At 39.1% G+C, this 12,762-nt stretch overlaps 1 long non-coding RNA gene across 1 annotated transcript in view; it reads left to right on the top strand.

Moving 5' to 3' along the window:
- LOC139356730 (uncharacterized) overlaps positions 1–7,564 on the top strand; it is a 125,225-nt gene extending 117,661 nt beyond the window's left edge. Inside the window, exon 5 of the long non-coding RNA XR_011609090.1 lies at positions 6,015–7,564. This is a non-coding gene — a long non-coding RNA (uncharacterized lncRNA). The remainder of the gene's footprint in view (positions 1–6,014) is intronic.
- Positions 7,565–12,762: the final 5,198 nt, after the last annotated feature.

Here is a 12,762-nt window from a genome sequence, read left to right as displayed (position 1 = left end):
AACTTGCAGTTTCTGTAGAGGTATGATTTCTGCTGTTGCGACAGAACCAAAAATGGGGAGTCAGGCTCTGTCAGCTAGCTTCCTTTCTCTCTCTTTCTCTTTGACACTCAAGAAGGAAATACTATTTTCTCCTGATTTGAACTTTTCTCTAAATCTATTAGTAAAAAAGGGTAAAACAAATGATGTCTTTCCTTTGTCCTCTCTCTAGTAAAGATGGCCTGAAAGGAGATAAAGTGTAAGAAAATAAGGAAATCAAAGGGTATATAATGACTGTATAAAGTAATCTGAGAACTTATTTTTTAAGAATCTTAATGGTTTTATCTATGATGCACTTAGGAACTCAGATTTTTTAACTATGTTTTTATTTCTCTTCCTCCTTACATTTTTAGCTCCCCAAACACTTGACTTTTTATATTTTACTTTTGAAATAACATTTCCTTATAATTTTAATTATAAAATACTTGGGAAACATAAACCCAAAAAGCAAAGGAAACAACTGTAGTCCTGCCATTTAAAGGTAAGCATTTTAGTATACACACTTACAATCTTTTTTTTTTTTTTTTTTTTTTTTTTGAGACAGTCTCACTCTGTTGCCCAGGCTGGAGTGCAGTGGCACAATCTCAGCTCACTGCAACCTCTGCCTCCCAGGTTCAAGTGATTCTCCTGCCTCAGCCTCCTGAGTAGCTGGGACTATAGGTGCATGCCACCACATCCGGCTTATTTTTGTATTTTTAGTAGAAATGGGTTTTCGCCATGTTGGCCAGGCTGGTCTCGAACTCCTGACCTCAGGTGATCCGCCTGCCTTGGCCTCCCAGTGTGCTGGGATTACAGACGTGAGCTACTGCCCCTGGCCCACAATCTTTTATTTTTAAAATCATACAAAATTATATCAGTTAGCTATAATTAAAAAATACTACATAACAAACTACCCTCAAACATAGTGAGATACAATAATACCCATTTTATTCTCGTGTTCTTAGAAGAGTTCAGGTTAACTGCATATTGGTCAGTATGGACTTGGCTTGGCTGAGTCTCTGCTTCATACTGCACGTCCAATTACACTTTGGTCCTCACCAAAGCTGGGCTCAGGTATGCTCCACGTATATTCATTTTGGAGTCTAGGCTTAAAGAGCTCAGGCTGCCATAACAAAATACCATAGACTTGGTGACTTAAATAACAGAATTTATTTTCTTACCATTCTGGAGGCTGGATGTCCAAGATCAGGCTGCCAGCACGGTCAGGTTTTGGTGAAGGCTGTCTTCCTGTCTTGCAGATGGCCACCATCTTGCTGTGTGCTCACATAGGGCCTTTCCTCAGTGTGTGCACTCAGGGCAAACTCACTGGTGTTTCTTCTTATAAGGGCACTAATCTTACCATACCAGGGCCCTACCCTCGTGATCTTATCTAATCTTAATTACCTCTAGAGGTCCCATCTCCACCCTCTAACACATTGAAGGGTGGGAATTCAATATGTGAATTTGGGGAGGATGTAAACAGTCCATAAGAGGCAGCTCTTCTAACGGCTGTGGCAGAAGTATGCAAGCAATAACTCGAGCATGTTTCAAATCTTCTTGCATCACATTTGTTAAGTAAGATCCCATTGGCCGAGGCAAATCACAGAGGAGCCAAGAGTCAAGGGGTGGGGAATAGCAAAAGTGGGAGGAGCAGCCTAGTGGCATGGCAAAAGGAGTAGAATAAGGAGGGGTGAAGAACTGGGGCCAATAATTCTATCTACTGTGTATATGTATACATTTTCATTAAAACAATGATAGCAATATTGAGAATTATGGCTAACATTTATGTACTAAACTCTGTTGAGTGCATTAATGAACTCATTTAAACTTCAGCCTCAGTCCTATAAACTAGGTAGTATGAATAGTCTCATGTTTATGGATAAGAAAATAGAAGCACAGAGAAATTGAGTAACTTGCTACAAGTTCAGGGATGTGGACAATGACAGGTTTGCTGTAGACCCTGTGTTCTTAAGTACTACATTAAATAGTAAAAGCTCCCCTTTGCCCTCTTCTCATGCCACTAATCCTATTCCACTTCTCACAGGTAACTTTCTGTCAATAGTTTGGGTTATAAACTTTGGAGCTGTCCATGTGCAAACATACATATTTATATTATATGTACATTTGCACATACATATGCATATATAATATGTATATTTACACATATAAATGCATATATATACAACTAATATAACACAACTAGTTAGTTGCTGTGTATATATATACAACTAACATATACATACGTATATATACAACTAACATATTGTATCTTTTACATATATATGTATATACAACTAACATATAACATATTAGTTGTAAATATACTATATGTGTATATACATATACACAACTATATACATATATATAGACAACTGACATACACATACATGTTGTGTGTATGTATATTGACATAGATATACATGTACACACACACAAGTTACAAAATCAGACCATGCTATACATATTAAATATTTTTATTTTTATTTTGGCAACCTTGTTTTTCATCTCCAAGAACCCTTTCTTGCTTCTTTTTCTTGATAATCTGTTGGGAATACTAATCTTACTTTTCTCGAGTTTTTGTTCTTTTATTCTAGCTTTGGAGTTTACTGCTTATTCTGGCATCCAGGGAAAGCACAGGCAAAGTTATTATTTCTTTTTCTTGGTGCATCTATTTTTCTCAAAGATTGAAAAGAAATTTACATTATTAAAACAAGCAGCTTTACAGAGTGAAATTCAGAATTTGCAAGTATGTTATAAAAGAGGCCTTAAAGAGGGTTAGGAGAGAGGTTGAGTGAGTAGGGAGGGTGGCCTTTGGTGTATCCCATCTTTGGAAGCACTGGTCCTTCTCCTCACCCTTGCCTCTATGGGTTATTGTGGTCCATGGATCTAAGCATTTGCAGCCAGAACATTTCACTCTCAGGTTGGAAGGACCTGGCCAGCCAAGGAATAGCAGGACTGTTGTGTGTGGGTGGGATGGGTACGGATGGTCTTTTCCAGCTTCTTGGGGGGTTTGGAAGCTCCTACAGCAGCACTCAGGACTAACGAGTCTATAGTCTTTTATTTCTTTTTCTTTCTTTTTTTTTTTTGGAGACGGAGTCTCGCTCTGTCGCCCAGGCTGGAGTGCAGTGGCTTGATCTCGGCTCACTGCAAGCTCCGCCTCCCGGGTTCACGCCATTCTTCAGCCTCAGCCTTCCGAGTAGCTGGGGCTACGGGCGCCCGCCACCACGCCCGGCTAATTTTTTGTATTTTCAGTAGAGACGGCGTTTCACTGTGTTAGCCAGGATGGTCTCGATCTCCTGACCTTGTAATCCACCCGCCTCGGCCTCCCAAAGTGCTGGGATTACAGGTGGGAGCCACTGCGCCCGGCCTATAGTCTTTTCTTTGGTGAGCTTGCTCCCACCTTCTGAGACAAAAGGCATGCTCCCCTCTCCTCTGAATAGACCCTCTCCAGAATCCTACAACCATTTAGCCAAACTTCATTTGTTTCCAAGAAAAATGTAGGTATGCTTTTCCCTCTGTCAATATTTGACTTTGTTTCAGAGCCGATTTTACTAGTTTAAGCTTTGGTATTTGGGGGAGAAGTGTAAGAAGCAGCGTATATAAGGAATATCTGCCTCTGCAGAACAGGCTTAACTTAGCGGTTCAGCTCTCAAGCTTGTCAAAATTTTCTTCAGTGGATTCCAAAGTAGACAATGCAATATCAACATGTAGTTCAGTATAAAAATTGTATCTCATTTCCCCAGTCTTTTCATGAAATGTTTGATGATGGAGCATCACATGATTTGTCTCCCTGAGAGTGAATACCCTGGGAAGGAGAGAAAACTGTAAGTCCTTCATATTACTTTTATTTTCATTTGGGCTTTGGAACAGACAAATTAAAATCCTAGGGGATTAATTGAGGTGGGGCTTAAGGAGACGGGCACATGTGGGAGGGAAGGAAATTAACACTCAGGACCTACTGGATGCCAGTTGTTAAACCAGTGGCTTCATGAGTGTTCACAAGATATCTCAGTCTTTACAAGAGTCAACAAGCCTGCAGGTTGTTGGTGTTAATGGCAGGATTCTTAACTCTTTGTCATGTAACTGAGTAGCACCCTTCCACTTGATTATATATTGGCCCTGTGACTTGCTTTGACCAAGTGAATGCAAGCAAATGTGATGCAAGCAAGGGATGAAAAAATATTGTGTGATTGGTTTGGAAGTTAATCACACAAATTGGGTCATTCTTGTCATACCCAATTAAAATAGGGGCAAGAGACCAGGGAGAGAAAGCACTCAGGGCATGTAGCATTGATCCAAGAATGTAATTTTCTGCAAGCCTGGCTGCTGAAACTACCTATTGTAATCTGAAACTGGTTTTGTCTAATGTTACTGAAACAACCTGCTGCTACTCTAAGACTAGTTCTGTCTGTGGCTGTCACTCACCAATCAGAGCTTGCCCGCTCCCTAAAACTTTACTAATGCCAATGAACTTTCTTTAAAAACAATTCATATTTCTCCTTTTTATAAAACCTTCAACCTCCTCTTTGTTCTTTGGACATACGGAAGACTACCAAGTCTGTGTGTATGCCCCAGATTATAATTTTCTTGCTTTCCAGATATATTGTTTTAAATTTAGAGATTTGTCTCTATATTTTATTTGACTTTGACACTGGGCTTGTTCTCTTTTAGCATCTTTGCCATCTCATTTTTTTTTTTTTTTTTTGAGACAGAGTCTCACTCTGTCACCCAGGCTGGAGTGCAGTGGCCGGATCTCAGCTCACTGCAAGCTCCGCCTCCTAGGTTTACGCCATTCTCCTGCCTCAGCCTCCAGAGTAGCTGGGACTATAGGCTTTGCCATCTCATTTGAACAAGCCCAGGCTAGCCAGCTGGAGGTTGGGAGACACATGAAGCAGGACAAAACGGCCCGAATTGTGCAAGCTGAGGCCATCTTAGATCAATTAGCAGGTAGTCTAGCCCTGGCAGAGCCAACCACAGACTCATGAGCAGGTCAGCCACGTTGCAGGCACATGGATGTGTACAGCTAAGCCTGACTGAGCTCAGCTTGATCACCTGAACCCCACACACTCATGAGCTAAATAAATATGAATTGCTGTCTGTCACTGAAGTTGTGGTGGTTGTTATGTAGCATTATTGGGGCAATAAATAACCGATACTGCAAGGTTTGTGTTATTAATTGTTTTTTAATAGATGAAGACAGTGAGGCTCAGAAAGGTTAATTAATATACCTAAGGTCACATAAGAAAGTGACTGGGTCAGTGTGATCCAAGGTCTTCTGATGACCCCAAATTATATTCAAGGGATTAAAGCCAGGAAAGATGATATGATAAATTCATAATTTCTAAAATAATAAGCTTATGCTCCTCCTGGTCCCAATGCTGATTCTTTAAAACATTGTCAAATATGAATACAACGTAAAAGTGGATTAGCTTTGAGGGATGTAAAGCTATTTTAAAATGTAGCGTATTTCTTGCATTTATTAAATTTGTTTTTCCTTTTACATATTTTAAGCTGCAATCGTTCCTCACTCTGGTCCTCACCCCTTTTTATTTACGTGATATATGCCATGAAGACTATGTAAAAACATAGAAGGAACTCTTACTTTTCTTAGGTGAAGAAAATAAGAGTGTTATGTAGTTTTCTCTGTTGGCATAAATGAGCAGATTAAGCATAAGTAGGAGATTCAGCGTATCTCTATTTCCCTGACACAGAAATAGTGCGTTTGACCACTTTTTTGTGTGTTTTAGTATATTTTTGTCAACAGTCTTTTATTATATATAAAAAACCCCATCTCTATTCCTTATAGAAGTTTTAAAATCATTTCACAGCTGAGTGGAACCCTAAACAGAGCTATCTTAGTGTAATGAAGCAGAAAACGATTGCTTCTTAACAAGACTGGTATATGGTGACAAACAGCTCATAAAAATCCCATCTGCCACAAAATGCCTCTATTTTAGTTGCCTCAGAATCTAAATAGTATATTTCCCATTTCTTTTCAGAAACAACAGAGGAAATATAAAGCCTTCACCACCATCAAATTGTCCTGTGACAAGAAAAGCACTTCGCTCTTAATGTACTGATGTGGCTCATTCATAGGACCACACATGTCTGGTGATGCCCTTTAAAACCGTGCTGGGATTTTCTCCTTTCAGTTCTTCCCTACTTGCCCCCACTGCCCCACCCACTCTCTGCCCCGCCACCATTGCAGGCTCCAAAAGAGTCATATGATAATACAATGTCATTTTTTGATGTTTTAACATCAAAGAATGATCTGTATATCAGTCAGCTTTAGATTTTGTTTAGTAAAAACAAAAGACAACTCCAGAGTTTGCAGAGGTGAAGAAATGGGACCATTTGCAGAATCAAATGATTTTATGAAAAAACATTTGTATTTTGTGGGGAAGGTGTTGTTATTGATTTCTATTTGTGGCTTTAGATGACAACTATGTGTATGTGTATATATATCTGTTTTCCTTGGGTGGCTTTTTCAAAGTGTTTTCCCATCCCCTACTAATTCCGTATACTTATCTCAACCAAACAGCTTTGTTTTTGAAACATTTAAGCTCAACTTGATAAAAATATAAAATAAAAATTCCAGTGGTTTTATTTAAAACCAGACCATTCACCTTTGTACAGAAAATAAATGTACTGGAAATTTTAACAGCTTTTCAAAATGCCGTGTATCTATAGGTAATCTAGTATGACTTTTAAAATGTAAATATGTTACTTTGTGAAAGATTTGTAAACCAACTTCTTTGGTTAGAATGTAAAATACAATATGTAGTGGCTTATTTAAATACTTATTTACTTTTAAAAGAAGCTGGGAGGTTTTCTTTGAAAGGACCAATGCAAACTGATATTTAAATACATTTAACTTTCAAGTAGAATGGTGTGAAATCTTCTGGTCTTCTGAAGATACTACTGGCTTTCATGAATTGGCAGTGGCTCGGTTCCCATCTTACTTCACACCAGGTGGAGCTTTTTTCCTAAAGGATGTAGCACACCTGGTTTCCATCATGGTTGTAATATTCACTGAGTGATTACTATGCCACTGACTCGCAGTATCTCACTTAACCTTACAGGAAATTTCTGAGGTTGGTACTATTATACTCCATGACACAGAGGGAGATAAGCAGTTTAAGAAAGTGTGAGGTCACATGGAGGCCACACCACTGGTCAGTGGCAGAACCAAGGTTTGATTCCTGGTCTCTTTCCATTAAGTTGCATTGCTTCATGGAATAGGCAAAGGGATGAATATAGCAGAAAGAGCACTGAATTAGGAGTCAGGAAGCCTGGCCTTTTACCTTTTTTTCAGCCAATAGCTGTGTAACTCTAGGAATGTTGTTGTCATTTCACATTGATGAGAGGGCTGGACCAAATGCTGCCAAGGCTCCATAAAACTCATAGGTCTGTGATTTAAATGGATATTGCTATATGAAAGCATGCATATTGAAATCAAGGAGCTCAGTAATATCTGCTATGTATATCAGTCAAAATAAAATGCTCCAGTTCTTTGCCTACTTAAAAAATACATTAAATATTACTGAAAAGCCAAATAGTTTGCTTCTTCATTCTCCTGTTGATGGACATTTTGGTCATTTCCAGTTTGGGGTTATTCTGAATAAGGGTGCTAAGAACATTCTTGTGGAAATATTTTGTGAATATGTACACTCATTTCTCTTGGGTTTACAACAGGATGTGATATCTACTCATTCAATACATATTTACTGAGCAACTGCTATGTGCCAGGGACTGCTGTTAGCATTAACAATAAGATGGCGATTAAGCTGAAAAGATATCTGTGCTCATGAGGCTAACAATCTAATGGGAGGAGCAAGTGATAAACATTATGAAGAATATGGGAGTGATGTGAGGAAGAGTGAGTAGGTGATGGTGTGGAGGTAGTGAGGAGGGAGCAGAAAGTTGCTATTTCACACAGAGTGGTCAAGGAAGGCCTCTCTGAGATGACATTTGTGTTAGTTCGTTTTCACACTGCCGATAAAGACATACCTGAGACTGGGTAAATTATAAAGAAAAAGAGATTTAATGGACTCACAGTTCCACATGGCTGGGGGAGGCTTCATAATCATGGTGGAATAAGACATGCGAAAGGCATGTCTTACATGGCAGCAAGCAAGAGAGAGAGAATAAGAGCCAAGCAAAAGGGGTTTCCCCTTATAAAACCATCACATCTTGTGAGACTTATTCACTCCCATGAAAACGGTATGGGGGAAACTGCCCCTGTGATTCAATTACCTACCCCTGGGTTCCTCCCACATCATGTGGGAATCATGGGAGCTACAATTCAAGATGAGATTTGGGTGGGGATACAACCAAACCATATCAACACTGAACTGAGACCCCCAAATACTGGAGGAGCTGGCCTTGTGAAAAACCCACAGAAGAGCTCTCAGGTGGAGGAAAAAGCATGGTACAATATGGTAGAGTATAATCAGTATTTAACAAAGATCCATAGAATTTCAGTCCCAAGAGGGTCCTTAGACACCACCTAGCCTATGCCTTTTCACTTTGCACATGAGAAAACTTAGGCTGCTTTCTCAGTTAATGGTGGGGCCAGGAATAGAAACATGTTTTCTGGGTCCAACTCCCAGCTCTTTTTCTGTTAGCCTGTACCAGCCACCACTACTGCCTTTCTTGATTGCTTACTCTGTGCCAGACACTGTATTGAGCCGGTTACTCCATTTTCTCACTTAAGCTTTATGATACCTTATGGTATAAGTACCATCCCACCCATTCTGATTGCAAAACCAAGGCTCGGAGAAAGTTTAGTAACTTGTCACATAAGTTACCAAAGTTACTTGGAGCAAATAAAGGTTTGGGGAAGGTTAGTAATTTGTCACATAATTTAAACAAATGGTAGAGCTTAAATTTGATCTCAGATCAGTTCACCCCAAAGTCTGGACCTTTAACTGCTGGGCTGCGCAGTCCTGTTAGTGTGTTACAGTGCAGGGGTCCACAACCCTCGGGCCACACAGCTGGAGGTGATCGGCGGCTAAGTGACCAAGCAAGCATTACAGTGTGAGCTCTGCCTCCTGTCAGATCACTGATGGTGTCAGTCTCATAGGACCATGAACCGTATTGTGAACTGAGCATGCAAGGATCTAGGTTGTGTGCTTCTTAACTGATGCTAATGTCTGGTGATCTGAGGTGGAACAGTTGCATCGCGAAACCACCACCACCACCACCATCCTGCCCTGTGCCAAAAAGGTTGGGGACCACTGTTTTAACATATTTCTAAACTTGGAAAGTTAGTTGTTTTACACAATTTGTATCTTATTAAGTGAAAAAATACATCTAGAAATACCTTTACATCTAGAAATAATTTAAAAATTATTTTTAAAAATTGAGTGCTCAGACTGTTGAGTAAAATGACGCTGATTGAAGAAGAGAATAGAAAGTGCAAAAGATTATTAAAATTAACTTTCAACAACAGGTTTAGGTACTAAATAGTTGAAAGAAGCCAAGCTGTAAAATATGAACGTATTGATTCTGTTTAGTGTAGCACACATTATTGACACAGAATATTGTATTAGCCTTGCCACAGTAATTAGGCTATAACTTCTAAAATAAATGTTATGCATACCGGACAAGAGAAATAAAAGAAAGTTGTCAAATGACCATAGTCTGAAATAGAGTGAGGGTGGGGTGGTGGTGCCCATTTGAAAGGAATGAGCAGGGGCAAGGTGCTTAGTTTTCTAAGAGCCACCACAGGTTTACCAAGCTGTACCCAGCCAAATTCCACATGGGATTGTTTCTTATTTTCTTAAAAAAAAAAAAAAAAAAAAAAGGGAAGGACTCTTGGTCCACAGGGCTCAAATTCTCATTAAACATATTTTCTCTTTTGCTATAAGTATCAAACTTTTGTGGGTTTGTTTTGCAGATGTAACGATATTAGTTGCTGTTTTTGATAAAAGAATGGGCAGCTGCTAGCCCGTGTAATTTTAAATGATATGATGGTAAAGGATGCACAATGTGCTGTGTGTCTTAATGTGTTCCAAACTCGGACTTTATTCCAGTTCTCTAAAATGGAAAGTATCATAGGCCAAGACTATTAAAAAATGAAGCATAAGTAAATATCTGCACTAATCATGGCAGTTTATGCAGCAACAGCACAGGCTGAATCAGGGCTCAGAAGCCGGTATTCTCATTCTTTCAGGAAATGTCTATGATAGATCTTCACAGATTTCCTTGCCAGTTTTTCCACCCTGCCAACCTCCCTTTTCCCTCTTTCTTTGTTTTTGGTGTGTGAAGGCATCTAATTTCCTTTGTAATGAATGCAAGACCATACGATATTAAAACCATTCTTTTTAAGAAATGAGAGAAATCAGATTTTCTCCCAATTCTATTCTTCTGTCTGCTGGCTTTCATTTGAGGTTGATTGCATGGTTCATCTGCCATTGAAATGACAGGTATGTTTGGAAACGCTAACTCTTTTGCAGATGCTGTCATTCTTTATCTTTATGGGTTTCTTTGGTGGCATAAAGATAAAGACAACCATAGTTTATATTCTACAGCTTAAACCTAATGTGTTACATTAGGTGAAGGAAGCATAACATCACATTACATCTCTTGTTGGACCCTAGTATTATTAATTGCCTTATTACACTGCAATACTCTTAGGCTATATTTCTCTCAAAGTTACACAGGTAAAGCAGAAAACTATTCAACTGGGTAAAAATAAGACTTTTTTTTTTATAAGACCATGGACACAGTTTTCTTGCATTCTATAAATGGCCAGGGTTTCCCATATGTGGCAGTAGAGATACAAGCTGTCAGCAGGTGTTTCAGGTGTGAAGAAGAAGATGAAAAACAGATCACACTGAATTAATAAAATGAATTCTTGGCTTTGAAACTTCTCTGACAGGGAGGAAATAATATGGAATGAATATAAACATTCTGACACACACAAATAGGATATGCAAATGCTGGCTAAACTCTCACTTCCACCAGTCCTAGGGACTTCCTGGCCTCTGGCTATGACATCTAACACTAATTCGTGTTTCACTTAGGAACAACTTAGGGTGAAGTAGCTACAAACTCAGAGGTAGACGATGGTAAGGAGATAACTAGCAGGGTGTTTGTACAGGCTTGTTTTGGACTTCAAAATTGGGAAATGGTTATTTTGATAGAAACAGAAATTCAACGTGTCTGGAGATGCTTAATAGCGTTAGACTGTTTGAAGCGAGTTAAACAAATAAGAGGTAATAATATCTTCCCATTTTCCACTCCTAATCTCCACTTTACTCTTACAAATACAGATTTTTTTTTTTTTTTTAACATTGCCTGTTACTTACAATGGAATAGGCTATAAGCGTTTCTTTCTTTTCCTCATGCTACCACTTTTGTTTCCAGAATAAGGGACAAATAAACAGCAAGCTCAGAATTCAAATTTGGGTGACTCTTATGAGCATGTAAATTAAGATGGGAGATGTCCCTTCCCAAGAGGATCTTTAAGTAGTGGGTACGGTGCGTAAATAAACTAAAACACAAAAGAATGTTCTTCTTAAGAAAAGTCCTATGGGAGCAGCTGGTAAATTTCACATGACATTTAGCTTAAACTGTGCAAAATGCTAAGGCTGATGGAAATATTTAGCTTAGTTCTTATTTTCTTTCCATAAATGCTGCAAATCATGCGTGAATGAAGACATGATATAGTATGCGTGATGCTCTTTAAAATGTAAGCAGTGTCCACAAGAGGTAGCACTATGGAGATGTACAACACCCAAGGATATTTAGATACAGACAACAGAAACTGACTCTGGGTCAAAAGAAAATTTGTTGGAAGGCTATGAAGCAAAAGGAATCCTGGAAAATGGGGTTCAGAGCAGGAAAAGAACTGAGTGAACTCCAGGAATCCATGGGGCAGGAACTTCTCTTTGAGTTCTTCAAAGTGCTGCCACTAGAATGAACAGATGCTCAGGGGTCAAGTTCCAGGAAGAGGCATCTGAATGGACCACTATGGTCATACCTTCCCTCCACCTCATGGCTTACATGGTTTCTTAATTAATGATCTTACCACATTTTGCCCAGTGGAGGAGAGATGATTTCCTAGTACAAGACCAGAGTGCAGTAACCAAAAGTGGGGGGAATGCATGCTTATCAGCCCAAAGAAATAATTGTCCACTGCACAGTGTAATGTATTATTGATTTTATGTTATATTTTTTATAGCCTTATATTAGTCTGTTCTCACACTGCTAATAAAGACATACCCAAAATGGGTTAATTTATAAAGGAAAGAGGTTTAATGTACTCATAATTCCATGTGACTGGGGACACCTCACAATCATGGCAGAAGGCAAAGGAGAAGCAAAGTCACATCTTACATAGCAACAGGCAAGAGGCCTTGTGCAAGAGACCTCCCATTTATAAAACCATCAGATCTCATGACTTATTCATTACATGAGAACAGTTGTGGGGAAACTGCCCCCATGATTCAATTATCTCCACTGGCCCCACCCTTAACATGTGGGGATTATTACAATTAAAGGTGAGATTTGGGTGGGGACGCGGCCAAACCATATCAAGCTGTTAGTTCACAGTCTACGTAATTTGTCAGAAGATGGGAAGGGCATAGGGAGAGAATGAGAAAATACTCTTATCATTGCATATTAGATGACTCAATGTTGCATAAGTAACCCACATAAGCACTGGGCATAAAATGGTTAAACTATCAAAACTTTGGCCTGCTGTTGTCAGCAAAGATGTTGAATTTTAATACAGAGGAA

Source organism: Macaca nemestrina, chromosome 10 (assembly GCF_043159975.1).
Source record: "Macaca nemestrina isolate mMacNem1 chromosome 10, mMacNem.hap1, whole genome shotgun sequence".
Lineage (NCBI taxonomy): Eukaryota > Metazoa > Chordata > Mammalia > Primates > Cercopithecidae > Macaca > Macaca nemestrina.
This window is presented reverse-complemented; position numbering and strand designations above follow the sequence as displayed.